The 27,594-nt window shown below is 51.8% G+C and overlaps 1 long non-coding RNA gene across 2 annotated transcripts; it reads right to left on the bottom strand.

Annotated features, from left to right (window-relative positions):
* Positions 1-1,237: 1,237 nt before the first annotated feature.
* On the bottom strand, positions 1,238-13,670 carry LOC117801941. Of its 2 annotated transcripts, XR_004624807.1 has the most exons (4): positions 11,107-13,670; positions 10,614-10,810; positions 2,129-4,211; positions 1,238-1,815 (listed from the first exon to the last, which is right to left on the bottom strand). It is a non-coding gene; the product is annotated as an uncharacterized LOC117801941 (long non-coding RNA). The 2 variants fall into 2 exon arrangements; XR_004624806.1 differs by having other exon boundaries at positions 1,238-4,211.
* Between the last annotated feature and the right edge of the window lie 13,924 nt (positions 13,671-27,594).

Raw genomic sequence — 27,594 nt, 5'->3', positions numbered from 1 at the left:
TGGTGACTAACATAATATAATAAAAAATTATTATTAAAAAAATAAAATAAAATAAAGGCTGAACCATATTCCATCACATTTTGCTTATCCATTCACCCATCAATGGACACTTGGGTCCCTTCTGGAACCTTTTTCAAACAGAACAATATATTGTGTACTTCTTTCTGTGCCAATAAGCATAGATTAATAGCAGTTACTTTTACAATTTGCCTAGTATTCTGTATTTATTTAGCAAAATTTTTTAAAAAATAATGTATCTTTATTTTTTTATTGAAGTATAGTTGACACGTTATATTAGTTTCAGGTGTGCAACACAGCGATCCTCCAATTTTCCATTATCATATACAAAACTGCAATACATCTGTGTGTACTTATCCTACTATTTCTTTTTTGTTTTTTAAGATTTTGTTTATTTATTAGAGAGAGAGAAACCACAAGCAGGGAGGAGAGAGAGAAGCGGACTCCCCACTGAGCAGAGAGCCCCATGCAGGGCTCGATCCCAGGACCCCGAGATCATGACCTGAGCTGAAGGCAGATGCTTAACTGACTGAGCCACCCAGGCACCCCTATCCTACTATTTCTTAAAGATAAATTTGAAAAGTGAGATTTCTGAATGAAAGGGTATTTTTAGATTTGGTATCTTATGACCGGCTTGTCCTCCAAAAATTATATTAGTCTGGATCTCCGCCATCGATGAATCCAATCCCCATCTTCCATATCCTCGTCAATACAGAGTATTAGCACTTTATAAAAAGTGACAAAATTTTGGGCAGTTTTTCCCAGTGTGGCAGGTTTTTAAAAAGTGCTGTTGTTTCAGATGACTGGATTAAGAAGCTGTGGTCCATATATACAATGGAATATTACTCAGCTATCAGAAAGAACGAATTCTCAACATTTGCTGCAACATGGACGGCACTGGAGGAGATAATGCTAAGTGAAATAAGTCAAGCAGAGAAAGACATACCATATGATTTCTCTCATCTGTGGAACATAAGAACTAGGATGATCGGTAGGGGAAGAAAGGGATAAAGAAAGGGGGGATAATCAGAAGGGGGAATGAAGCATGAGAGACTATGGACTATGAGAAGCAAACTGAAGACTTCAGAGGGGAGGGGGTGGGAGAAGGGGATAGACTGGTGATGGGTAGTAAGGAGGGCACGTATTGCATGGTGCACTGGGTGTTATGCGCAACTAACGAAGCATCGAACTTTGCATCGGAATCCGGGGATGTACTGTATGGTGACCAACATAATATAATTTAAAAAAATCATTAAAAAAAAAAGTGCTGTTGTTTGAATTTGTATCTCTCGGATCATTGGTGAAGTTGAATTTTTTCCTATGTTTACATCTCACTGGTGGTTGGTGTGTCTTTGTAGAGTGCCTGTTTTATCCTCTTCTTCGTGTGGTAATACTGATCTTTCTCTTGCTTGAATTCTGTGCACCATGGATGTGGCCAACCCCGTTCTTGGAGTTGCAAGATTTGTTTAGATTTACGTAACCAAATGCAGTCACGGATTCTAGAAGCCTTTGGTGTCATGTTTAGCAAACTCCTCTCTTTCAGGGTTCCATACGGCTTAGGCACATTTTCGTCTTGCTACATAGGGACACATCCCCTTCTAGTGCTGCCATGGTTCCTGTTCTCATTAGCTTCTTTAGGCCAGCTGGAGCTTCCTCGGATGGGTGTGTGCTGAGATCAGGACCTCCCCTGTCTTAACAGTCAAGGCCGGCCATCCCTGGAGGCCTGTCCTTCCCCACACGCTTTCCCAGCTTAAGCGCTTTCTCCCGTCCTGTGCTGGCCTTTTACACAACCCCCACCTTCAAGAAGAGAAAAACTCTGCGAGGCCAAGCCCCATTGCTCAGCTCTCCCAGAGCTGCACACAAGAGGGTTCGGGGGAAGCTACCAAGGGAGGGGGCCCAGTCCGTGGCCTTTCAAGAACCACGACCGTCATGTAATGGGTAGCCATCGCGGGACAAGATGCTCCTTCTCCAGCTGGCCAAACTGGCGGGCACCCACTCCGCCCACAATTTGGAATGATGTATGCCAAGTCGGGGTCAAACTGCGCCCCAGTCTTGCGCCGGGCCGGCTGCAGAGTGCATTGCCTCACTCAGTCCTCACGGTAAGTCTTACCTCCCATCTTGATTTGTCAGCTGAGGGGCTGGGCTGCAAAGAGGAACGTGTCTGCTGACACAGCCTGCAAGTGGCAGACGCAGGCCAGAGGCTCTCCTGGTGCACGTCCTTGAGCTTTCTGCCACATGAAGGGACCTGTCCCCTGGAGCAGGAACCTGGAGGGTGCGCCAGCTGTCAGGTCAGGGCGGTGTTAGACCCTCCAAGCTGTCAGCGCTGACACGAGCATGGCCCAGGGCAGGCAAGGAGCCGGAGGTCTGAGGCTCGAGGGCCCGCAGCCGTCCCCACCTGCACCCACTCCTCTGAACCCCAGCCCCAGCCCCCACCCAGTGTGGTCAAACATACAAGGCATCCTGGGATATGCTTCCCTGAAACCTCCCTGTTCTCAGCTACAGAAGCAGTTCATGCACTCACTCATTTAGCAGGCATTTATTGAGCACTTACTGTGTGCCATGCAGTGGTCTGGGGATACAGCAGTTAGCAAGAGGCAAGGGCCTACCTTCTGGGAGCTTCTACTCTAGTGGGGATAAGCAAGGAGACAAGGGAATGGACCTCATAACTACTCATGAGAGTAAGTGCTAGGAACAGGTAATAATACTCACCCAACAGCTTTTTCTGCCCTCATGGAGATTCTAATGCACCAACGTCCCTTGATGGCAAGACAGAGGCAAGCTGCTGCAGGTGGGCCAACCCGAGAGGGCCTCTCTGAGGAGGCGACATTGCCGTGAGAAGGAATTCTTGGTAAGAACTAAGGGAAGGGCAATCCAGGCCAAGGGAACGTCAAATGCCAAAGGCCCCGGTGGAAAAGAGCCTGTGGGTTTGAGGCACTGACAAGAAGTTGAGGCTGGGAGCCAGGGAGATATGGGGATGAGGCAGAAGCAGGAGAGGAGATGAGGGAAGGCCCGGGATTCCAACATTTGGCACTACAACCCACGGGGAGACATCACCTTCTGGCTCAACCAGCTTGCCTGTTACCAGAACAAAAGTCTCCTACTATCACCCAACCTGGGCTCCCTGCTGTGAGCGCTGGTGTTTTCTACTGTCTACTCTGCTCTCGTGTCATTAAACGGAGGCAGAAAAAAGAAAGGAAAGAAATGCAACCCATGCAATTAACCTCCTGACCCGCTGAGGGACGCAACTCTATTGTCGATGGTAATAAAGATTTGCGTTTGTATTCTCAGAACAATGGGAGTCCACGGAAGTGTTCGGGGAGGGAGAGACTGGACCAGATTGAGGTTTTTTAAAGACTGTTCTGCTGTTGTATGCAAAAGGGAGTGTCTGCGATGTATGGGTCCACCCGGTGTCCCCGAGGGACAAGACAATGCACTCAAACGGGTGATACTGAATCAATGACAGGGCTCTGGGCAGAGGTGGGGCCCGTGAGGGGCAGCGCAGTCCCACCGAGGCCAGGAGGAGCCGGAGGACAGCGCGGTAAGGCGGGGGCTGGCCGTCCCATTGCCTGCAGTGCCTCCTATTGGCCGAACCACTCGGGCACCCAGTGAGGTGCAACGTCAGCCTCCATCACCCGGCAGAGGGCATGAGACTGATGGGTGCACGGAGGAGCCAAGCGAGAGATGGTGCCGACTTTGACCAGGCAGTGGCAGAGGAAATGCAAATAGCTTTGGAAGTAAGGGAGGTGGCGGAACTTCAGGACTAGCCAGGGATCAGACTGGGTTCCTGTAAGGAAAAGGTTTTGTTTCCTCTTTGAAGGCTCAGGGAAAAACACAAGATGCAAAACTGTGGCGGAGGGAGCAGGGTGGAGTGGAGAGAGCACATGTCAAGGCACACAGGCCTGGGGCCGGGCCCTGCTCCGCACAGCAGCGAGGCCAGGAACGATGCTCAGAGTATCCGCCCACTCCGCCGGTCAGAATGCCACCGAGCTGGCTGTGCGACGTGCCCCCTCTGTTACTGGGCCACAGGCAGCCCAGGGCAGAGGCGTGGCTGGGAGCAGGGGACACTTGCGGGTCTGGACAGGGCAGCTCACCCACAGCTGAATATTTTCCTTCTTGGTCTGTCCATTCCCGGGTATCCTGGGTGTGTCACCCCCAGGTGTGTCATTCGGTTAAGGGCATCATGCTGGGATATTCTGAAGGCAAAAGCAAACAAAGACAGAGACAGAGCTCAGCCTGGGATGGCATTGGGGTGGGGGGCCCAGCCCAATCCAGGGGGATGAAGGAAGATATGTGACATTCCATTATCTCCACGACCCTGACATGCTCAGGGAAGGGGCAGGGACAGAGGCAGGCCTGGATGGCGCACTTTCCCTTCATGGTCGTTTGCAGATGTCTTTATCTCTCTGTCCAACTACAAGTTAGAACCCAGTCGTGAGTCATGGGATCCCTTCAGTAAAGTGTAATCAGCATTGTTAAGAACAAAAAATAAAGAAAAGGATACTATCAAAAGAGAAGGGAAAGAAAAGGTGTGTGTGTTCGCTACCAAGAACAGGCTGTGTGCTGGGTGCTGAGGAGAAGGAAGCAGACAAGACCCACACAGCCCGTGCTCCAGGCACTTCCATAAACACCTGTCAGGAAGGAAGCTTAACCGTAACGTGGATGAAGAAAACCAGCCACAGACTGAGGCAGAAGAAAAGGCGAGCAGGAGGCATAGTTGAATTGCAACATCAAGATGGCTCCTCTTAGGGCATTTACATGGAAGGGCCCGGCCGGGCTGAGTGACACAAGAGCATTCCTAGCCAAGCTCGGCACGTGCTAAGGCACTGAGGTGAGGCAGACTGACAGAAGGCCAGTGTGTCCACAGCCTGGTGAGCACAGGGAGTGAAGTGGAGGTAAGCAGGCCAGACAGAAATGCTTGCTTCCAGCCGAGGGCAGAGGGAAGTTGTGCAGGGGCCCTTTGCTACCCTGCCATCAGCCCTGGATCCAAGGTCCTGGGCACCCCATGGCCCAGGACTGCCACATTCTTTCCACCTGCTTCCCAGTGACTTAGGAGTGGGCTGTCCCTGGTTCAAAACAGAACGCACCACGTGCCTTTCCTGAGCTGAGCCCTGAGTGGGGCGCTAAGGGAATGGAAGTCTGGTACCATGAGTGAGAGTGTGCCCAGCATGCCCACTGCTGGGACCATAGCCACATGTGTTCATTCAGTGTTGCAGACTCTTCTGTGTAACTCACGCACACAGCAAATAAGCCAAAAGGTAGAGAAAGGTGTTCAGTGAATAACCAGTGTTCCTCCTATTGCCCCCCCCCACCGCTGCAGCGCCCCTTCCCAGAGGCCACCCTGTGGCCATTTCTATGGATATGTTAAGCAGAAAAGGATGGCCTTCTTTAATACACAATGTGGATTTTAATGCACATGCACACGCACGCACACACACGTGCACGCATACACGTGCTGCTTAACAATCTCCCTGAGGCTGTTCCATATGGATACAGGGGACATTCCCTGACATCTCAGACAGTTCCGCTGTGTGTATGACTCACCATTCACAGTCAGCTCCCCCCGTGGCATAATGGACTGGTTGGGCAGGGTAAGGGGAGTAGGGGCGTCAGGTCAACGGTATTTGTATTTTTTAAAAAGATTTATTTATTTATTCTAGAGACAGAACGAGCATGGGGGGTAGCAGAGGGAGAGAATCTCCAGCAGACTCCCTGCTGAGTGTGGAGCTCAACACAGGGCTCAATCCCAGGACCCTGAGGTCATGACCCGAGCCAAAATCAAGAGTTGGACACTCAACCAAGCGAGCCACCCAGGCGCCCCAAGGGTATTTGCATTTTTAAAGTGGGATTAATATCTGAAAGGTATCTCATTGACTTTAGATAAGAAAATCAAAGAGGCAGGGGCTGCTAGGTGGCTTAATCTGTTAAGCCTATGGCTTTTGATCTCAGCTCAGGTCTTGATCTCGGGGTCCTGAGTTCAAGTCCCATGCTGGGCTACATGCTGGCCATGGAGCCTACTGAAAGAAAGAAAGAAAGAAAGAAAGAAAGAAAGAAAGAAAGAAAGAAAGAAAGAGAATTGGGTTAACTGACTCCTAACCCTTTTGCCCACCAGCAACCCTGCCTAGCTCCCATTCCTCTTGTGGGCTAGGGAGGAGGAATCACTGGCCGAGGAGGGGGGGATCACTGTCTCACCCCTGTAGGGCCCAGCCTCTATACTTGGGGTAACTGGAGGCTGCCAGGGCATGCAGTCTCTGAATCTTCCTGCATCTTCTTCTCCCACCGACCCCCACCCAGCCTCAGGCCATCCTCCATCCTCAGGATCAAGACCTCTTCAGCTGCCTGAAAATGGGTCTTTAGCTGGTCCTGGTCCTCGCTGGGGCTTTTTTCCATGCCTCCTGGCCACTTCTTGCAAAAGCAAATATTTTCCAGACAGTACTGGGCATGTTGCCACTGCCGGAGAAGCCAGGAAAATTCAGGGGCGCGAACAGCTAGGGCTGCAGAAGTCTGATTCAGATTGTGGTCTGGGCACTAGAAGCACGTGGCAGTCAGGCGGGGGTCTGAGGTGCAGGCCTCCCCCTTCCATGCAAGGACACTCAAGAATATCCCCAGTTCCGTCAGCATGACTCATCACTGCTGGGTGTCAGCTACTCTCTGGGCATTTGAACCATGTCAGTGAACACACAGGCAAAGATTTCTGCCCTCAAGGAGCTTGTAGTCTATCAGAGGAAGATAGGAAACAGACAGCAGAAAGACTCAGACAGACAATGATAGGGAAGGTCAGAAGAGAGAGATACTGTGGAGAAATAAGAAGTGGGGCCAAGTGATGTGTTCAGGTCGGAGATGCAGGCTGCAATGTGGAACAGGCCAGTAGGACCGGGGCTTGTTGAGAAGGTGACAGCAGTCTTGAAGGTGAAGGGAAGAGGAAATAGTGCAAAGGTCCTGAGGCAGCTGGCCTGGTGTAGTTGAGAAATTCAAGGAGGCCAGTGTTGCCACAGCAACACGGGGAAAGTCAAAGGAGAAGGGTGAGGTTGGGTGATCCAGGAGACCACTTGGAGGCTCTTTCTGTAAACTGGATGAGGATGTCTGAGGCTGAGCAGCAGCACAGTGTGAAGCCAGCAGGACCCTCAGCGGGACCAAGAGCTTAGCCCAGGCCAGGCTCTCTTCCAAGTGCCTTGCCAGTATTCATCCATTTAATGCTCACGTAACCTTAGAGAGCCGGTGCACTCATGGTCCTGTTGTATAGATAAGGGTACCCAGGCACAGAGAAGTAACGGAACTCACCCCAGGTCACACAGCTCAAAGATGGCAGAGGTCAGACTTGAACCCAAGTCCCCTGAAGCCAGAGCCCAGGCTCTTGAAGACCTATGCGTTCTGGACAAAAAAGTCACAAGCCTCACCCTGAGAGAAGACATTCGTAAAGACAATAGAACATGGAGTCCTTGTCAGAGAGATGAGCCAGCAGGGGGACGAGAGGTCAGGCTCGGGTCTGACCCCGGGCAATCTCCCCAGAGACGGGAACTCAAGCAAGCCCCTTGACTTCCCTGAATCTCCACTTCACCTTGTGAGGAATGGGAGCCATGACGGTAGCTACCTGGCACAGAGCATGGCTCGAGGAGGGGGTGGAAGCATTGCCATCCACCTGGGATGCCGCAGGCTGCCCACCAGAGCGGCAGGCAGGGCTGGACGGGGGACCAGAGGTAGGGGGAGCCTGGATCCCAGGGCCTGGGGGGAGCCGTTGACAGACAGGAGCCAAGAGTAGCGGTCACCAGAAGGATGCTGGGTCACAGAGTGGGGCCTGCATGGAGGGCCTCTCGGGGATACTGACCACCAGGAAAGGCAGAACAATGGGGGGGGGCAAGGCCCCAGACACACAGACCAGCCAGCTGTGTGGCCTTCACGTGTCCAGGCCTGTCTGGGCCTCACTTTCCGCATCTGTGAGATAGAGAAGGAAAACGCCGGGGCCAAGAGAAACGCTCTCAGCCCAGGGGCATCTGGCTGAGACAGAGTGCCAGCTGCGGGTCGCAGAAGCTCCGGCCAGGGTGAGGAGCTCCGCTCAAGCTGGTCGTAAAATCCTTTTGTGTTATTCTTCCCGCCGGAGGGTTTCTGTTGCTCGGGACTGTTTCTTAGGAGTACATTTTGAAGCTCATGTCTTTAAAAGTAATTTCTGTTCTCTGCCAGGAAGCTTCGGGGCTCTGCATGTTCGGCAAAACACAAATGTACAAATGTGCCGGCTGGGTGTGGCCACTGAGGTTTGGAGTTTGTCTTGCTGGGTTGATGTGGGCAGACTCTCACCCACACGGTTTCCACCCTGCCTTGCTTCTTCCTCCGCCCCGGCCCCTGGCTTGTACAGCGCAGCTCTGTGTCTCGCCCCGAAGGGGAACTCCACTCTTCGTCCTCGGGTCGCCAGGCTCCTGCCTCCTGCCTCCTGGAGGCTTGTCAAGCACATCTCCCGTGCTCACAGATCCCATCACTGTTCGGTATTATGGCTTGATTGTGTCGATCTTTCTTTGCTTTTTATCTTCCTTGCCCATGTGCCGTGGATTTCAGGCCTGCTTTATCTCATCACTGATGAAATCAGCCACTTTCTGATACTTCTGTGTCAAGCAGCCTATTTATTACGAGGGGAGAAACTTTTTTTCCTCTCCTCAAAACAACCCTGCAGAACGATACTACCCTCCGGGAGCAGCCTTTTCCCAATGACACCATCCGTGTGGGCCGCTCGTATTCCATCTTTTTGCCAGTGACTTTCAAATTCCTATCTCCTGCTGGGATCTCTCCCCTGAATTCCAGTCTTTAGAATCCGGTCACCTGTCTGCATCGCTACGTGAGTATCTCTGAGACAGCACCAGCCCTTGGTTATTGCTCTCCCTGACCCCACCAGGCTTAGCCCTAGTATCTGTGGAACTCGGGGTGAGAGGGAAATGGAGGCACCACCCACCTGCTTCTCCTCCCTTCCTGGCTCCATCCAGAGTCTCAGGGTCCAGTGCACTCAGGCATGGACCCTGGGGCCCAAGTCCTGTCCATACGCACGCCTGCCTCCACAAGCCGCGCCGTCCCCTCCCGGGCCTACCGGGGCATACACTTGTGACACAGCGTCCCTTTGGGAGGGTCAGGCCTAGGAGTGGGCTCTGAGTCATCTGGGCAGAGAACTCTGGGGTCCGGATCCTGAAAGGTCACCCCCATCACCCTCTTCCCGGCTCCACGGCTGACCATCACTTAGTCCTGTAGATTCTCTTTCCGCCTCTCCCTCCCCAGTCCCCGGGACGTTGTCCACACCAACTCCCTCTCATCCAGAAGGCAGAGCAGTGGCTCTTCCCACATCTACTCTTGTCTGCTCCAATCCATCCCAATTTTTGAAAGATGTTCATGAGCGTAAGCCCCTAGTTAAGCGGTTTCCCCTTGCACAACACAGACTCTGCCCCCTGCAGCCACCCCACACCCCTCCTTGCCCTCGAGTCCAGCCCACTGACCAGGGCAGGCACGTCATCCCTCCAGGCTCTCCCATCAGAAATGGAGTGGCTTCTCCATCCCTTGAGTCTGGGCTGGGCTGTGATTCACCCTGTTCCACAGAAAGTGGCAGCAGTGACATGGTGCCACTCTGAGCCCGGGTGTCCTAGGCCTTGCAGCTTGCACTCACACTCCTGCCCAGCTGCCGAGGGCCGGGCCTAGGCTAGCCCACAGGGGAGCAGGGGAGCCCTCTCTCACCCAGGGCCTCCAAGGCCCCCAGCTCCAACAACCTGCCTGCTGACCTCAGACACGTGAGCGAGCTCAGCATGTGCAGGTGCAGAACCACTCAGCAGAGCCCCGCCCACGCAGCTGATCCACAGAATCTCCAGCAAAATCAGTGGCTGCGGTTTTATGCGCTACTTTTTAGGGTGGTTTGTTACAGAGCAAAAGCTGACTGACACTTCAGGGGAGTTCCTGGAGTTCCCCAGGGCCTTCGTGACCTCGGGTGTCTCACACGGACACTGCCCCTCTCGGTCCTGCTTCACCCTGACCTCCCTGCTGGGCTCCTTCCCCGCCTTTCAACTTGGTCTGAACTGCTCTTTAGGAGGCCCGCTCTGACCACCCTGCCCTCCGTGTGGGCTTCCGGTTATCTCTGTCCCCGCTCCTCAGTCCTCCTAATCTGTCATCCCTGTCATGTCTCCGCCCTCCCCCTCCCCACCTCTCCCCGCTCCCCCTCACACTGGCCTGCCTCCTGGTGAGTGCAGGGGCCTCCCTCCGGTGCTTCTCCTGTCCCATGAACCCCTTTGCTCCTCCTGTCCCATGAAGCCCTTTGCTCCCTCCCTATGCCTGTCTTCACGTGATCCACATCTCTGCTCCAACGTGCTGAGAGCTCCATGGGGCAGAGACCATCACAGACCTCCAGCTCCTACCATGTGTCCGGCACATAGTAGGAGAGCTCAATAAATGTTTGCTGAGTGAAGAAATGACTGAACAAATGATTTCCATCTGAGTCAGCTTTCTCTCCAGTCCTGCTGACAGCAGTAACTGTGAGCTCGGGGTGGGAGTGCAGGGGTGAGCTGCAGTCTGGCTCAGGGCTGGGCAAGCGGGGGGTGGGGGGGGGAGAACTCCTCCATCACCCAGCGGTCACTCACCTGGCGCTCAGGCCAAAATCATCTCCGCAGTCCTCCCTGGCTTCTCTGTCTCATGACCAGCACCCAGCAACATGCTCCAATGTTTCTGGGACCCTACGCTTCTGTCTCTTCCCAATGCAGCAGCCACGATCCTCCTACAGCATGAGTCAGCACACATCTTCCTCTCTCCAAAGCCCACCAACAGCTTCCCACTTCACCTAGGGACGTGAAAGCCCAGACAATGAGCTGCAAGGCCCTGCCACCACCCTCCCCCTCACTTGCTCTGCACCCTAAGCACTGCCTGTCCTCCCTCCACTCCTGCATCCCGCTCCCCCTCAGGGTTCACCCACACTGGCACTCTCCTGGATTCAGGTCTCCCAGGAAGAGGTTGACTCATGCCATCACCATTTTCAAGTTGCTTTGCCAAAGTCCCCTTTCCCAGAAGGCCCCTGCTGACCACTCCGTACAAAGTAACAACTCCCCACCCCAGCCAGACCCTCCCCGGTCCCCTCACCAGGCTTTTTAACTGGCCATTGCCTCTTCTCCATCTGGCCTGCTGCCTGTTGGGCCGTTTGTGCATTCTCTCCCTGAGAAGGTTAGCTCTTTGAGGGGAGGGATTTTTGCTTCTTTTGTTCTTTGCTGCATTCCCATTGTGCCTGCTGGTGATGAATGCTCAATAAGTCTTTCTTGAATGATTGAAGGAATAACGTCACACTGCTCAGCCTGGGGCCACCCCAAGGGGTCATTCCAAGGCCTCATCTCAAACCTCAGCCCAAGCACCAGCACCTGCCTGGCTCCAACCCACCACCGACAGCCAGGCCAGAGAAGGTCCCTGCTGTCAGCAGCTCGTGCCTTATATGCTCCTGGACGTGGGAGTAGGGGGGAGGATTTCCTGTGCCCCTCTGCCCCGTTCTGGCCTCACCAGAGTTCCCGTCACAGCAGCCACACTCTTCCCTAAAGTGACCTCCCCCTTCTGCTCCATTGGGGTCAGGAGTGACTGCAGGGCAACGACTGCTTTTCTGGCTCTTGCTAAGCTGCGGTGTGTTCCAGAGCCCAGCATCTCTGCCCGTCGCCTAGGTCGAAACGTGCCTCCTGAAGTCTTAGGAGCATGGCTCTCTAGCCCAGTTCAACAGACCTTTCCTAAATCCCTGCTCCAGTCCATGCTTGGGAGGGAAGAGCTGTGCTTGCTCATGCCAGACTTGGAGTGGGCGGAGGTGAGGTGCATTCGGGACCACCACACTGCAAACGGGGCCAGCATGGGCAAAAAGGTTGCAGCCTATCTCTCTCCAACTTCTTGTCACCTCCTTGTCACCAGCAAAATCTGATCAAACTTCCTCAGAGAAGCAGACCTACCACTGTGCCTTCTACTGTAAGGCAATGCGCTGCTGAGTCCAAGTACACTGCTGTAAACAGGAGGGGATGTCAAGGCACTGGGGGGTATGAGGGTTACTCACGCTCTCTTGCATTAAGTTTAAAATTTTTTATATTGAATTGAATATACTATGATCTCCGTAAATCAGGGAACAGCCCACTCACCTTCGCATCCTCAGGGCCTGCTTAGCCAGGAGCTGGCGTACATAAAGGAATTCCGGTTGCATTGGCTACATAACAAATACCCCAAAACTTAGTGGTTAAAACAATGACCGCATTTATTTTGCTCACAGATCTTCAATTTGAGTAGGGCTTGGTGGAGATAGTACACTTCTGCTCCACTTGGCATCAGCTGGGGTGATTCAAAATCTGGGAGCTGAAACGATCTGAAAGATTGCTCATCATAGTGCTGGGAATTGACGCAAATTCTCGGCTGAAGTTTTAGCTGGGTTTACCAGCCAGAACACCCACACATGGCCTCTCCATGTAGCCAGGACTTCCTCAGCACACGGACGCTGGTTTCCAGGGCCGAGTGTCCTGAGAGAGAGCCAGGAAGTAACCGTATCATCTTTTCTGATGGGGCCTGGAAAATCATACAAGCTCACTCCTGCCACATTTGCCAAGACAGCTGTGCAGTCCCCCAGGCTCAGGAGGTAAGAAATGGTGTCTGTATTTTAATTGACAGTCACCAGGTTCTAGAAGTGCCTGCGGGACAAGACATATTGCTCTGGCTATTTTGGGGAGATATTATCTGTCACAAGGGGCTACAAAATGCCTTCAGCACCCCAGAAGAAAAAATCAATCCCACCTAGAATTCTGTACCCAGCAAAACTATCAATTAGGTGAATGTCTGGAAATTCTCAAAAGTTTACATCCTGTGACTTTCTCTCAGAGAGTGTTTGTCCATTAGGAAGTGATCTTGACAGTGGTTGCAAGGGTCTGTGATCATGACATAGAATGGAACCGATGACAGAAAGATCAATTGAATAAAATAGAGCCTGGACATAGGCCTATGTGTAAGCAGATACTATCTGGCCATGATAACATTGCAGATCAGACTGGCAGAAATTTAAAAGCCTGATAATACAGAGTGCTGGCAAGGAACCAGATCAAAGAGAACTTAAATTCCCTGTTCACAGGCTGTACGTTGGTGCAACCACTTTGGAAAACAATTTGGTATTACCCAGGAAAATGGAACAAATGCACGTCTTCTGACCCAGCAATTCCACTCCCCAGTGTGAACCCAAAAAAACTCTCGTATCTGTGCATCAGGAAACATAGACAAAATTGATTTTAGAAGCATTGTTTGTAAAAGAAAAAAAACAGACACAGCCCAACGTCCACAACAGTAAAATAGATCGACTGTGTTACAGTCTTACAATGAAATGCTACCGTGTAACCATGAAAATGAACGGGCCACATGCACGTGAGCTGGGGTAGACAAATCTCTCAATGCTGAGCAAAAAAGCAAGTCTGCAAAGAAGAGTAAATGCTCCCATTTCTATGTTCACCACCAGGCGAGACTAAACAAGCTGCCATCTAAGAACATGCACGTGGATGATAAAACTAAACAAACCAGACAAAGCACATCACAGAAGTCAGGGTGAGGACCTCCCAGATTTCTAAGAGACTGGAAAAATTCTGGTTCTTAGCCTGGATATTTGTTGTTGTTGTTGTTGTTGTTGTTGTTCTTCTTCTTCTTTTTAATAAAATTATTCTTGGGGCACCTGGTGCCTCAGTCAGTTGGGCATCCGACTCTTGGTTTTGGCTCAGGTCGTGATCTCGGGGGTCCTGGGATTGGCCCACATCTAGCTCCATGCTCAGCAGGGAGTCTGCTTGAGATTCTTTCCCTCTCCCTCTGCCCCTTCCCCCACTCTCTCTCAAAATAAATAACTATTTAAAAATAAATAAATAAAGTACTATAATACATTCTTCTGTATGATTTCTATACTTTGTAATTAAAAAAAATGGGTAAAACTAAGAAGGCAGAAAACAAAGTGTTTGATTTCAGGAAGAACAGCAAACATTGTACAGGGAAGTGTCAGAAGGGAGCAACACTAATAGGACAAAGAATGGGTTCTCAAACCCTGAGTCAACCACACTGGGAAGCTGATGAACAGAGCCCAGGGTTGCATGGGGTGTTCCATCTTCACCTCCCATGATAGGAAGTCGGCTGATACTTACCTACAATTCAATCAAGAGACTGAAGTTTAAACATATTATTTACAGAAATGAAGACATATATCAGAAGAAACAACCAGAAGAGTTGAGAAGAGGGGAGTGTCATGGGGCAGGGAAGTGCTGGTTTTTATCATACAGCTTAAATAAATGTCAATTAACATTTAATAAATAGTTGTTGGGGAAAGTTGCAGTTAAGTCCTTCAGAGATGCAAATTAAAATGATACTTGGGATTTTTCTCGCCATCAAATTGGCAAAAAAGAGAGTGGTAATACTCGGCATTGGTAAATGCTGAGGTTGCCAGCACTTTCCCACACCACCACGTAGGTGGGAGTGAATTGGCACTCAGGATGTACTGTGCATTTGTCTATTTTTCAGGGTTTTGAAGCATCTAGGTTGGTTTTGGAGGTGGTTCGTATTAAGTTTTATTACTATTGGTTTAAGGGTGCTCTGATTAGTCAGAAGACGGGGGTTTGGGGTTAGGCATGGGTTTGCCCTAAAAGGCACAGCACAGTTGGGGTAAAGACTCCTTGGGTTAGTGTTCGGGGAGGGTCAGTTTCAAAATGTGAGCCTGAATCGGGCTCTGGAATATTAAGGTTCTGATGGAGCCAAGGCTAGGATGGACGGCGTTGGGCTGGAGTTTGCTAGGATGTAGATTTCCCATTAGGTTTGAAGTCAGGCCGCTCAGGATAATGTGTGTTCCCATGTGGGCAAAAGGAACTGCATAGGCTTTGAGACATCCCGCCTGCCCCCAACATCTCCCTGCGACTTTCTGCAGCAATTCAAGGCAGGCGTCTGCAGTCCCTAGGCGGGACGCTGTGGCCCGGGAAGTGGTGGCTGCGCTCATGTCTGAGACCTCGCAGGAGCGGCCCGCAGGACTCCTGTCTGCAAGCTCAGTTCACGCTCGCACTGGGAACAGCCGGATACCGGCCTCGGGCGAGGGAGCCAAGGTCGAGGTGGCACTGTTTGCGCGGTCCCGCTTGACGTGAGCCCGTAGGGCAGCGTCTTTTCAACTTGTTTACAAGCCTGCGTCACCCGGGAACCTTTCGCCGCTACCTAGGACAAAAGGTTCCTCTTTTGTAAGTCCCCTTTGGGCAGAAGGGCATTCGCCGGGCCGGGGACTCAAAGTGGTTCAGGGCGCCACCCCGTGGTAGATTCGGAGAGCGCACACGCACCCATCTGTCCATTTTTCCTTTTGCCCATCTATACCCACCCCAAAATCTACCCCCCATACATGCATCATCTATCCATACACCCATCCACCCACCCATTCACCCACCTCTCTACCCCTCCACCCAGCCATTGCATATCCGCCCATCAATACACCACCCACCCGCCCACCTACACATGCATAACTCAGCCATACATACATTCTCCATCCATCCACCCACCCACTCATTCATCGCCAAGAATTTTCATTGTTTCATGTAAATATTTATTTTTCCATTCATATCCCCTCACCATCCACTATCCATTGACATCTGACAAAATATTTATGGAACACCTTCTGCATGCTAGGTACTGTGCAAAGCGTTAGGGCCAAGGGGTCACAGGGCATAGTTCTTGTCCTCAGGACAGGTCCTCTTGACCTACAGGACAGCAGAAGAGACACACTCACAGAGGCCCTTGTGAAATGGCCATTGATTTGAAGGGAGTACGGGGCACTGTAAGAATGTATCAGCCCAGACCTGGGGACCAGGGATGGCTGGGCTGACAAATGACTTCTAGGCTGAGGTTTAAAAAATAGCCAGGGATAAGCCCGGCAAAGAGGACTAGGAGGCCAGCAGCTAGTGTCCTGGCATAGGATGCCACAAAGGCAAAGTCCTGGAAGCCAAGTGGGCTCCGAACAGAGCAGGTGGAAGGTATTTTGGCATTTATGCAATATAAGGAGAGCTCCCTGAGCATTCACAGGAGAGCCTGCACCGGGCTCTTCAGTGTTAGATGGTTGGGGTATCAACACATCATCCATTCAAATCCCCCCACCCCCGTCTCCCCGTCTCCCCGTCTCCTTGCTGACACAACTGATGGGGTCTAGGCATATGCCTTCTTCCCCAGAGCCATATGCCCCAGGGCTGGGATCTTTCACAGAGTTCCCCTTCTCCATGCTAGGACTGGCTTAAGCAAGTGTGAAGAATCTCTTTCCCTAAGGAAATGTGACAAGTGTTCTGAGGGGCTTCTTGTTGTGCGAGATGATATTCCCTTCTTATTTAAGTCATTTTCTCATGGAATTTTCTGTTTCTTGAAGCAAAATGCAGCCTAAATGGTGTCAGGAACCATTACTGAGCATCTCCTTATCCTGGGACCCTGAAGCTAAATGACATGCTGTTGTTGGGCACAGTCCAGGAAGGGACACCCTGCTGCCTCGAGTCTTCTGGTCACAAAAGAAAGAACGTCCTCCCCCACCTTAGCTGCACACCGCCACCACCCCCACCTCCTCAGCACCATGGTCCTCCAACTCATCCTCTTTCTCCTCGCCCTCTCTCTCTCTCTCGATCTTGCTTCCTCCGTGCTCTCAAGCCTGGTCTAGTCTCAGCCCCTCTTCTTGGATGACCACAATCCCCATAACCACCTGGGACATGCACCGCCCACCTCAAAGCCTGTGAAGACCAGGCACTGGTGCCCCATCTTTGATCCAGAACAATGCCGTTGCAATCTCCCAGCCAGCGCGCAGCATCTCCCGAGCCCTGGGCTTCCAACCCCTGCGCTGTGGCACTGGGTCTCCCTCGATGACCTGGGCTCCAGCAGAGCCGCAGGGAAGAACTTGGTCAGGTCTCCCAGTCCCGCTGTGGGTCAGCACCAGTCCTGCCCTCAAAAGGCAAGATAGGCCCGTGGCCAAGGCCCTTGTGTCTCCTCCTTCCTCAACCATCAGATCATGCCCAGTACTTCCTAAAACTACTCTCAGCCAGGCCACTGACAGTCTCCATTTGACAAATCCAATGAACACTTTTCAATCTGTTAGTCACTCAGAGCATTTCTTCTTCTTTTCAACACATTTCTTGAGATATTCACGTACCAAACAATTCACCCATTTAAAACGCATTTAGTATATTCACAGAGTTGTGCAACCACCACCATAATAAAATTGTAGATGTTTTCATCCCCCATAAGAAAAATCCTATGGCTCCATTAGTGGTCACTGCCAGTTTTCTCCCAACACCATCCCTCCCCGAGCACATAGCAACCACTCATGGACTTTCCATCTGTGTGGATCTGCTTTTTCCAGGCAAACAGAATCAAATGATATGTGGTCTTTTGGAACTGTCTCTTTGCACTTAGCATAATGTTTTCAAGGTTCATCCATGTTATAGTATTTATCAGTACTGCATTTCTTTTTATTGCCAAATAATATTCAATGTATGAGTGTACCATATTTTGTTGATCCATTCATCAGTTGATGAAAATCCAGGTTGTTTCTTGGCCATCATGAAGAATGCTTCTCTGAACATTCACATACAAGTTTTCGTGTGGACATGTTTTCATTTTGCTCGGGTCTATACCTAGGAGCGGGATTGCTGGGTCATGCGTTAACTCCGGTGTAATTCTTTGAGGAGCCGCCAGACTGTGTTCCAAAGCAACTGCACCATTTTACATTCCCACCAGCAATGCAGGAGGGCTCCAATTTCTCCACATCCTCTCCAACACTTGTCATTACCGAGTAGAGCTCTCCTCGTGGGTGTGAAATGATACCCCACTGTGGCTTTGATCTGCATTTCCCTGATGACTGGGTGTGCTAAGCGTATTTTCATGTGCTTGTTGGCCATCTGCATATCTTCTTTGGAGAACTATCTATGGAGATCCTTTGCCCATCTTTAAATGGGATTATTTGCATTTTTCTTAATGAGTTGTAGGAGGTCATTATATATTCGAGATACAAGTCCTTTATCAGATACATGCTTTGCAAATTCTCTCTCCCATTCTTTCCACCTTCTTGATGGTATCTTTTATGGCACAAAAGTTTTTAACTTCAATGAAGTCCAATCTATCTCTTTTTTTCTTTTGTCACTTGTGCTTTTGGTATCAGAGCTAAGGAATAGTGGCCTAAGTCAAGGTCACAAAGATTTACTGCTATGTTTTTTTCCAAGAGTTTTCGTACTTACTTTTAGGTCTCTGGTTCCATTTGAGTTAATGGGATGGGAGGGGAGGGGATGAGGTGGAGCCCAACTTCATTTTTTGCATGTGGAAATCCAACTGTTCTAGCACCACTTGTTGAAAGACCATTTCCCCCACTGAATTGTCCTGGCACCCACTCTTTAAGTTCTCTGTTCCTTTGACTTTCTGAAAAACACACTTTCCTGGTTTTCTTCCCACTTCTTGGTGTCTTCTTTCCCTTTCTGCTGCAGGGGGACTCTTCTTCCCCTGGCCGTAGTGTCTTGCACTCCCAGGGAGACCCCCTCCTTGGCCCTTTACACCTGCTCCAGGGATGTCCTGCAGGCACCTCGCAGCCATCTATGACTCCACCTGTTCTTCCCCCCGCCCCTACTATCCATGTCATTGCAGATCCTCTGGGAAGCAAATGCCAAGACAGAAAAAGATGTATAAGAGATCTCTTGGGGAAAAATGCCTGTTTGGATAAAGGGCAGGGAGAGCAGGAGTCAGTGGGAAGAACCTCATGCCCTGTGGCGGGTCTGAGTCTGGGAAGGGAGCGAAGAATGGAAGGGAGGGGGGTGGGCAGAGCCCCAGGCTGCAGCTCTGAGGAACCTTGTCCAGGCTGACAGGAAGCTCTGGTGCAAAGCTCACGGAATCCTGTGTGAGGCAGAAATGGCCTCTAATGCTCTCACGGCGCTGGGGCACTGGCTGGGGTGGCCCAGGGAAAGCAAGGCCTCAGTATAAGCTGTGCTTTGTCCCAGACGTGCAACAGCTGGAGCCTGTCAGCCAGCTACACTCCTACAAGCTTCTCTACGGAAAGGAGACCTGAGCACACATTCCCCCCACCCCTCATTTGCATCTCAGCCAACATGCTGAGGCTGCCTGAGTCCAGTTACCTCCCTCACCCCCACAGCCAGTCTCTGCCCTTGTATCCCACATGCAGCTTGATTCAGCCTCTCTCTCCACCCTAACTGCCTCCACCTTCATCTAAGTCAACATCATATCTTGCTCGGAAACAGCTTCCTAGCATGTCTCCCCAGCCCATCCTCTCCACGAAGCTAAAGATGGAACGAAATAGCAAATCTGAAGGTGCCTTTGTCTTCTTTGTGCTCCCTGAGCAGTGATGGGAGACCCCATCACCTCTGGAACAATATTCTAGCCTCTGCTACCTGGCAGGCACCTGCCTACCTTTTCCTGGCACCCTCCATGCCCTCCCCATTGCCTCTGTCACCACATAGTTGATGCTCCAGCCTCACAGGGTTGCTCATGCTCCCTGAACGCAGACGGAGTCTCCCCTGCTCCTCAAACCCCCTCACCCACAGCTCTATCTGCCTGTTTAGATCCCATGCATCCTTTAATCTGGTCCCAATGATGTCACCCACCAAGATGATCAAGCCAACCGAATCTTACCCTGGCTTCAAGACCTTCCTTATTATCCCACTTAACACTGTAGTCAAATGTGGATGCGAAGAGTCACTCCTGTTTTCTCCCCAGATGCCAATGAAATCATCTGTCCATCTGAGCTGGCAGGAAAGCCGTCTGACGACCATGAAATAGAAAACATGCCAGGCCAGATCACCCCAAGGGCAGGCGAGGCCAGTGGGGTGGGAGGGGTCCCCAAGAGGGAAGTGGCCTGGTGCTTCAGACTCACTGGCCAGGACTTGGCAGCCTCCCCTCGATACACAGCAGATGGAGGTCCTGCAGACCACAGCCTGAGCTGGGGCGACGGCCTCATGCAGTGCGTCAAGTGGAAACAGCATACGTGGTCAGGCATGCCCGCGGAGAGCTCTGACACACCATGGAGCACAGTAGACACAGGTCGGTCTCCTTTCATATCCTGCAACACCAGAGGCAGAAAGAAGAAGCAAAAGGAAATTCAGATGCCAGGTGCCCGGGCAAGTAAGGCATCTTACCGCCAAGGTGCCGACCCAGTCCTGGCTGGAAGGTCACCGAAATCCCCCCGCATCTCCGCCTGCTGCAGGTTCACTCCCTTCCGCTCCACGGTAAGCCTTGGATACGCAGGAGCTGTCGGGGTGTGTTGCATGCTGTCCAGAGTGCTTGACGTGGTGGGTGGCACCACATTTGGGGAAGAGGTTCTAAAGTCAGCTTGAGTTATTTAGGCCCAGGGGTCAAACCGCCGGAGGCAGACAAGTGCAGGCAAGGCTGGGATGGGACCCAGGACCTGGCCCTCCCCAGCCAGCTGAGAGGTGGCCTGCATAACCTGGGCTAGGGAGTCACACTGCCTGGGTCTGAGTCCCAGTTCTGTCACTTACAGGCTGTGTAGCTTTGGGCAAATGGCTTCACGCCTCCCACCCTCAGCTTTCTTACAGAGATCACAGCAACCTGGCCAGGCCGCCCTATGTGCGCACAGGACCAGGCCTGTAGATGGACCACCCTCAGATCCTTCTGTAATATTGGCACACAAGTGTATTTGAGGCCCGACTAGGTGCCAGGTTCTGTGCTAACCACACTATATCCTCCCAGGTCATTATTATCATTCCCACTTTTTAGAGGGGGAAACTGAGGCCCCGAGCACTAAGTAGCTTGCCCAAAGCCGCAGAGCCAGTGAGCAGCACAGCCAGGATCTGGACGCCACACAGTCTGACCCCACAGCCCATCTTCTTGGCCACTGTCCTCTCCTGCCTCTGGCTAATGGGTCCAAAAAACAGAAGCCCTCGAAGGCTTTCAAAGACAGGGAATTTAATACAAGGAATTAGTTACACACATGAGGGAAGTAAATAGATGCCAAAATGGAAATGGCAAGGCCATCAGAAATTAGCAAGAGCAGGCCCCAGGCTGAGGGGGGAGGTGGCGTGTGGGGGCCCAGGACCCATGGCTCCCAACTAGGGCTAGAGCCATGGCAGGCCCGCCCAAGGCAGCCACAGCCTGGGGAGCCACAGGAAGCAGAGGGAGCGCATGGATGCCCCGGCTCCCCCATATCTCCTGGCCTCCACTCTCCTCCGCACCAGACCTGCCGAGCACCAGAGGCACGTGATGTCCGGGGGTGGATCTAAAGGAGGCAGGCTGTAGTCTCACCGAGAGCCACACCCGTATGCTTCAAGTCTGCTTCCCAGGAAGGCAACCCCTGGCCTGAATCTTGAGAAATGAGTAGGAATTTGCTAGCAGAATAAAGGACATCCCCCCAAAAGGGGAAAGGTGGGGGGGGGAGGCATAGATTTGGTGATACGGGGTCAGCCCTGGACTGGGTGTTATGCAGCATGGATGCAGCTGCTCGTCCTTCAGGCTGGCCACCTACACCTTTAAATGCCCTTCTTGGGTTGGGGGACTCCCCACTTTAGAAGCCCCCACCTCCCACCCTAGAAGGTCTCTCTCCCAGGCTCCCTTTCAGCCAGGGTGGAGACAGGGACCCTTAGGCTCCTGCCTATGAGACAGAAGGTGCTGGCAGGTGACCCAGGTTCTGACAGTCAGACTCCCACAGCCACACTCTGAATCACAGCCTCTCCACCGGGACACACAGACAGCCAGCTTTGGGCTCCGCTCCTGGCCACACCATCTTCCTGCCTGGTGCCCTGTCCCCTGCAGGTTCCGGGAGCCCCTTTTCTTTCCCTGTCTCCCTTAACCTGTTGTAGTTGATGTCTGTCATCTGTTACCAAGACCCCTGACTGATACACTCCCTTGAGGAGGGAACTATGAATCAGAAATACAATTTCTTGGGGCGCCTGGGTGGCACAGTCGTTGGGCGTCTGCCTTCGGCTCAGGGCGTGATCCCGGAGTCCTGGGATCGAGCCCCACGTCAGGCCCCTTCGCTGGGAGCCTGCTTCTTCCTCTCCCACTCCCCCTGCTTGTGTTCCCTCTCTCGCTGGCTGTCTCTCTCTGTCAAATAAATAAATAAAATCTAAAAAAATAAATAAATACAATTTCTCCTTTAAGAAGATCCTCAGCTTTTCCTCAAATATTTTATTATGAAAAATTTCAAACTTCAACATACAAAAATAATTGAAAGAATTTTGTAATGAACACTCACATAGCCACCACCTAGATTCTACAAGAAACACACCTGTCTTCATCGCCTATCCATCTATGTGTGTGTCTCCATCAATCCCTCTCTTTTTAGATTCGCTTTTAATCTACAAATTGTGTCTATAGTTAGGTTTTTTAGGCTAAAATGGTAAGTTAAAAAAAGAAGACCATATTTTCTAGAGAGTTTTCTAAACTTCTAAATAACCGACAAGCCAAAGGGAAGACAGGAAACACACATTAAGCAGAGAATGTGTCTTTATTACCAGGTACACCTTTGGGTGGAGTTACGAAGCGGGACCATGCTGGGCCCGTATTAGGAAGCACACCTTTGGACTTCTTGGACTTTTTCAAAGTGTATGCATCATTGCTTTAGATAATTGCATAGAATTATAAAACAATTCCTGGTAAGAGCCAGTATGTGTCTGGTTAAGAGCAAAGATAAAATTGCACTGTGGTAAAGCCTGTCTCTGGTGCTCCCTTGCTCTGATCCAATCTCCCCACTGACAGCAGCGGTAATAACAGGGGCCTACCTCACAGGCAGGCTGCATTAAATGGGCACAGAGAACAGTGCCAGGCACCCAGAAACACTCTGTAAAGGTTCACAGAGAATCCGCAATAGTTCATAAATGTACTTGCTAATAACAGTGAATAACGCTCAGTAGCTTTTCCCTCTTGGGGTCACCTGTGTCGGGAGTCCTAAAACTCTCATTAGAACTCCAAGTATTTGAAATAAACCCTTCTGAAACTCTGCTTTCCTACGTCAGTCACTAATCAGCAAAGCTCCTCTGGCACTCCCTGAGAGCTGACCCCAATGCCCCGCTCTGTTGGGCTGCAGCCGAGACAACACGCAGGGGCTAAATCCTTTAGAACTTTAAATGACAGTGGAAGGAACCTCTATCCTGGGGCTAAAGGGAAGCCACCAGTCCGCTCAGGTACAGCTAGCTGCCATAACAAATCGACCCCGCACATACATGTGGGCGCACACACACTCATGCACAAGTCACGTGTATGGCTTGACATAATAAAAGCTTCCTTCCCCCCTTGTACAAAGCCGGCTGTAGATGTTGCCAGTGGGACGCTGTCCTCCAGTGGTGATTCAGGGATCCTCACCTCTTCCATTGCAGGGAACCCCTCCACACTCCGTGGCACTGGTCTCCCTACCCACTACACTGCCTCGGGCAGAGCCGGGAGCTGCCGGGATTCTCACTGGCAGTTACTTGCTCGCAGACTGCTCCAGAGCGCGGAGTACCGCTAGAAAGAGAGCCCTGACTGTGCCCCAGCTCCAAGCAGCCTTTGTCAATCTGCAAATTCCCTAGATGCGTGGGACAGTCTGGCGACCATGGTGAGAACTCCAGGAGGGGTTCTCCTGTTTTGGAGGAACCAGGGGCCTGAGTTGGGGAGGCAGAGGGCACACCCTCCATGGCCACATCAGCTGATGAATCTGGGCTATCTAACTGGATCACCCCGTCCCTCCCCTGTCTACAGATAGCCCTTGTATTACTAACATCTCATTCAGCCTCTGGGGTAGTGATTCTCAAGCCTTAGCCAGCATTGTATTCACCGGGAGGGCTGGTTACCGCCTAGGTTGCACGGCTCCGCCCCCCGGACTTTCCGCTTCGGGGGCGGGCACAACATTAGCTTTTCTGAAGAGTTCCCGGCATTATCTGCTGCTGCTGGGCCCGGGACCACACTTTTAAGAACCGCCCCTCTAGAAAGTGAGGTCAGGTCTGTTTTTGCACCACATGCATCCCAAGGTGCACACTGAATAAATGAGTCGGGGGACGAGAGGAAAAGAGCAGGAGGAGTGCGGAATAAGGAATGACGGAGGAAGGAAACTCTTGTGCCCCAGGCCCCATCCCAGACGCTGGCCAGGAGGCGCCCCGAGCTCAGACCGCGGGGCTCCAGGCCTCTTCTCAGCGGCTGGACCGGGCATCCGCAGGCCCCACCCCCAGGCAGCGGGGGCTCCTCGGCTTTGTGACGTCACCGCCCTGGTGGGCGGGGAGAATGGTTGCCTTGGCGACGTAAACCGAACGCCCAGGCGCTGGGAGCCGAGAACTGCGGTGCGAAGGCTTCGGAGCTAGCCCGGGCGCGCGGGGCCGGTGGGTGCGCGCGGCGTCGGGTCGGGGGTGCGCGGGGCCTGGGGAGGGTTCCTCGGGCGCCCCTTGCAAAGCCCCTTTGCAAGGCCGCCCGCTCTTCCTTACTCATTACTAGATTTGCTTTATCACATACCTTGCTACCTAGCCATCCCTCTAGCCTTCCTTGCCTTGTGCACTTCTGCTTTGTGATCCACGGCTCATCCCCGCCGAGCTGGGGCGCTGCTAACTAGTGCCTCTCCAATGCTGAATTTCCTCTCTGCTTGGGTTGTAGCAGAATGTTGCTGGAAGGGCGCAGGCTTTGGAGTCAAGGAATCTTGGGCTGGAATCCCAGCAGTGGTCCTTCCTTGCTGTGTGACTTTGGACACCTCGCTGAATCTCTCCTTTACTTCCATTTTTGCAAAATGAAAAATTAATTCAATGAATAGTTAAGAAGCTCCAAGGCTATGCCAGGCACTTTTATGAGCGCATTGGCTCCAAAGGGAAAAATACCCCTGTTCTCTTGGAGCTTACATTCAAGGGGGTAATAGGCAATGTAGCGATTTTTTTTAAGTGACAAATCAGATAGCGGTAATTGAAGAGAAGAAAGTAAAGTGAGGTCCTATGGAAGTGGGGAAAAGAAACTATTTTGGATGGAGTGGTGAGAGAAGGTGTCTCTGAAGTGGTGACGTGAGCTCAGAGCTGAAGGGAGAGAACCCTCCTCCACAGCTGGGTGTGGGTAAACATTTTTTGGCTAAGAAAGTGGTATATGCAAAGGCCCTGAGGCAGACCAAGGTTGGCATGTTCTAGAAACGGAAAGATTAGGCAGGACAGCTAGAACTAAGTCAAGGAGGGGAGAGGGGTTGAATGAGGGGGGAGGCAGGGAGCTATAGGTGTTGGCCACATGGTAGGCCCTCAGTAAATGCCAAGCGTTCTCAGCCGCCCAGGGGCAAGGGGGGCTGAGGGCCTGGGGATCATCGGCTCAAGCACTGTGTCGCTCCTCAGGTTGGAATCGCCTTTAGCCAAAACCAAGCTTTGCAACAAGCCTTTGTTCCTCTGCCCAGATGTCCAAGATCGTGTCTACTGTGGTCTCCAAGGGTATGACTTACAACAGTAAGTATGGGGCTGGTGTGGGCTCAGAGTCAAAGACGTCCTCACGAGCCTGGGACAGTGACATCCAGACTTAATTGAGGGTTAAGGTGATTCCAAATCAGGCCATGAGGCAGAAATCCTGGGTGTGTCAGGTTCTCTAGAAACTCCATGTTTTATTTCCTAGGGCTGCTGTAACAAAGTGCCACCCCCCCCCTGGTGGCTTTAACAGAGATTTATCGTGTCACTGTTCTGGAGGCTGGAGTCCAAGATATAGGTGTCATTGACGGGGTTGGTTCCTTCTGAGAGCTGAGAGGAAGACTCTGTTCCAGGCTCTCTCCTAGGAAGCTTCTGGTAGTTCGGTGGTCCTTGGACTGGGAACGTGTCATCACTACCTTCATCATCACCTGGCGTTCTGCCTGTGTGTGTGTCTGCTGCAAATTTCCTCTTTTAATTAAGGTCGGGAGTCATATAGGATTAGGCGCCCACACCACTCCAGCATGACCTCATCTAAGTCACGGCTGCAATGACCCTGTTTCTTAACAGGGTCACCTTGTGAGGTGCTGGAAGTTAGGCTTTCAAGTCTTCAAAATGTTAATTGGGTTGGGAAGGGGGACACAATTCACCACATAACAGGCTTTGTGGAAGCTACCCCAGTGGGAGTGGGTCTCTTTCAGCCTCTCTGCAGCTATGGTCACTGGGCTGAGCCAGAGGAAGTACCCACGGGCTCCAGGCCCTTGTGGGAGATGTCCTGCCTCCTCGGAAGCCCCACGTCTGCTGCCGGGGCTCCCGCTGGCTGGCACGGAGGGAAGCTGCTGGGCACCTCTGGGGGCCACGGGGGCTGGGCTGGGCAGAACGGGCAATGCTGTCCGCGGTCACCTCTGTGCTATTTACTGCCATCTGCTTTCAATTTAATTTGTTTTTGAATAGGTAAAGGATTCCTATGGTTCAAAATTCAAAAGTGTTCAAAGCCCCATCTTGTGAAAGCCCCCCCCCAGATACACAGTGTCCCCTCCTCAGAGGAGGCACTCGTCTCTCACCTCCTGCTACACGTGCTCCCCGCACATGCTCTGTGCGCACAGGCAAATACATAGAGATGTGGTTTGTACAGTTTGTCTTTTTCTCACACAAACTGTAGCACAAGAAACAGGCTTCCTGCACCTTGCTTTTTCCATTAACCATGACGTTGTGGAGACCCTTCCTCATCAGCACCTCCCGAGTGCCTTTAGACTTCCAGTGTTGTGAGCAGAACGGTGATCCCATGGTGTGAATGTATTATGATTACTTAACCAATCCATGCGATTGGGCATTTAGCTTGTTTCAGAACGTGTGCTGCTATCAACACTTGTCCCCACCGTTGCAGTGGTGCCCTCATTCACTCTGCTCCAGAGCAAATTGAAAAATGAAGAAAGTCTGAAATGGAGTTACCTAAATAAATAAATAGCTTTGAAATGTTTGCAGATAACAAATTAACTCTAGACACACACACACACACACACACACACCAATTCAACTGTCACAAGACAGCTGAAGGCTTTATAAACTATACGGATTCGTCCTGCGGCATGAGGAGGGTGATTGCGTGGGGGGTACCCCTGTGACCCTCGAGATCAGGTGTATCACTTCCCTTGGCATTGAAGTGCAAACAGGAGCCCCCCCCAACTGATCTCCATGGTCTGGGTTGAAGGTCTGTGCATCTGTGAGGAAACCAGGCCAGGCAGTTATGGCCAAGTGTACAGACCCATGGCAGGGGTGCCCAGCCAGGCAGGCAAGTGGAGTCAGCCTGGATGGGGGCACATCAGCCAGGGGCTCAGATCAGGAGGACGGTTGAGCCTGACATCCTGGGTTCGGCTGCAGGAGCTGGGGGCCAGAAAGACTCTGGGGGAGAGGGTCCTCCTGGGACAGAAGGGCCTGGGAACACTGAGCTCTGAGCTGGGCCAGGTACAGATAAGGTTTCTGGAGCCCAGCTGAGAATGTCCCAGCTGAGGGTGGGAACGCCGGGGTCAGACACGCCTGGGGGAGTATAGCACTTCTGTGAGCCTCAGCTGCCTCATCTGTGGAATGGGAGCAATCCTGATTCCCTAAGGCTACTGTGAGCTGAAAGGGGAGATATGGGTCAAGGGCTCAGCTCCTTGATACTGCTATTATTAGTGTCTCCACTCACTGCTATGACACCCACCATGCCACCTTTCGGGCCTTTGGCTAGTCCCCCGGTGTATAAAGT

Source organism: Ailuropoda melanoleuca, chromosome 4 (genome assembly GCF_002007445.2).
Source record: "Ailuropoda melanoleuca isolate Jingjing chromosome 4, ASM200744v2, whole genome shotgun sequence".
In the NCBI taxonomy this organism is placed as follows: domain Eukaryota; kingdom Metazoa; phylum Chordata; class Mammalia; order Carnivora; family Ursidae; genus Ailuropoda; species Ailuropoda melanoleuca.
This window is presented reverse-complemented; position numbering and strand designations above follow the sequence as displayed.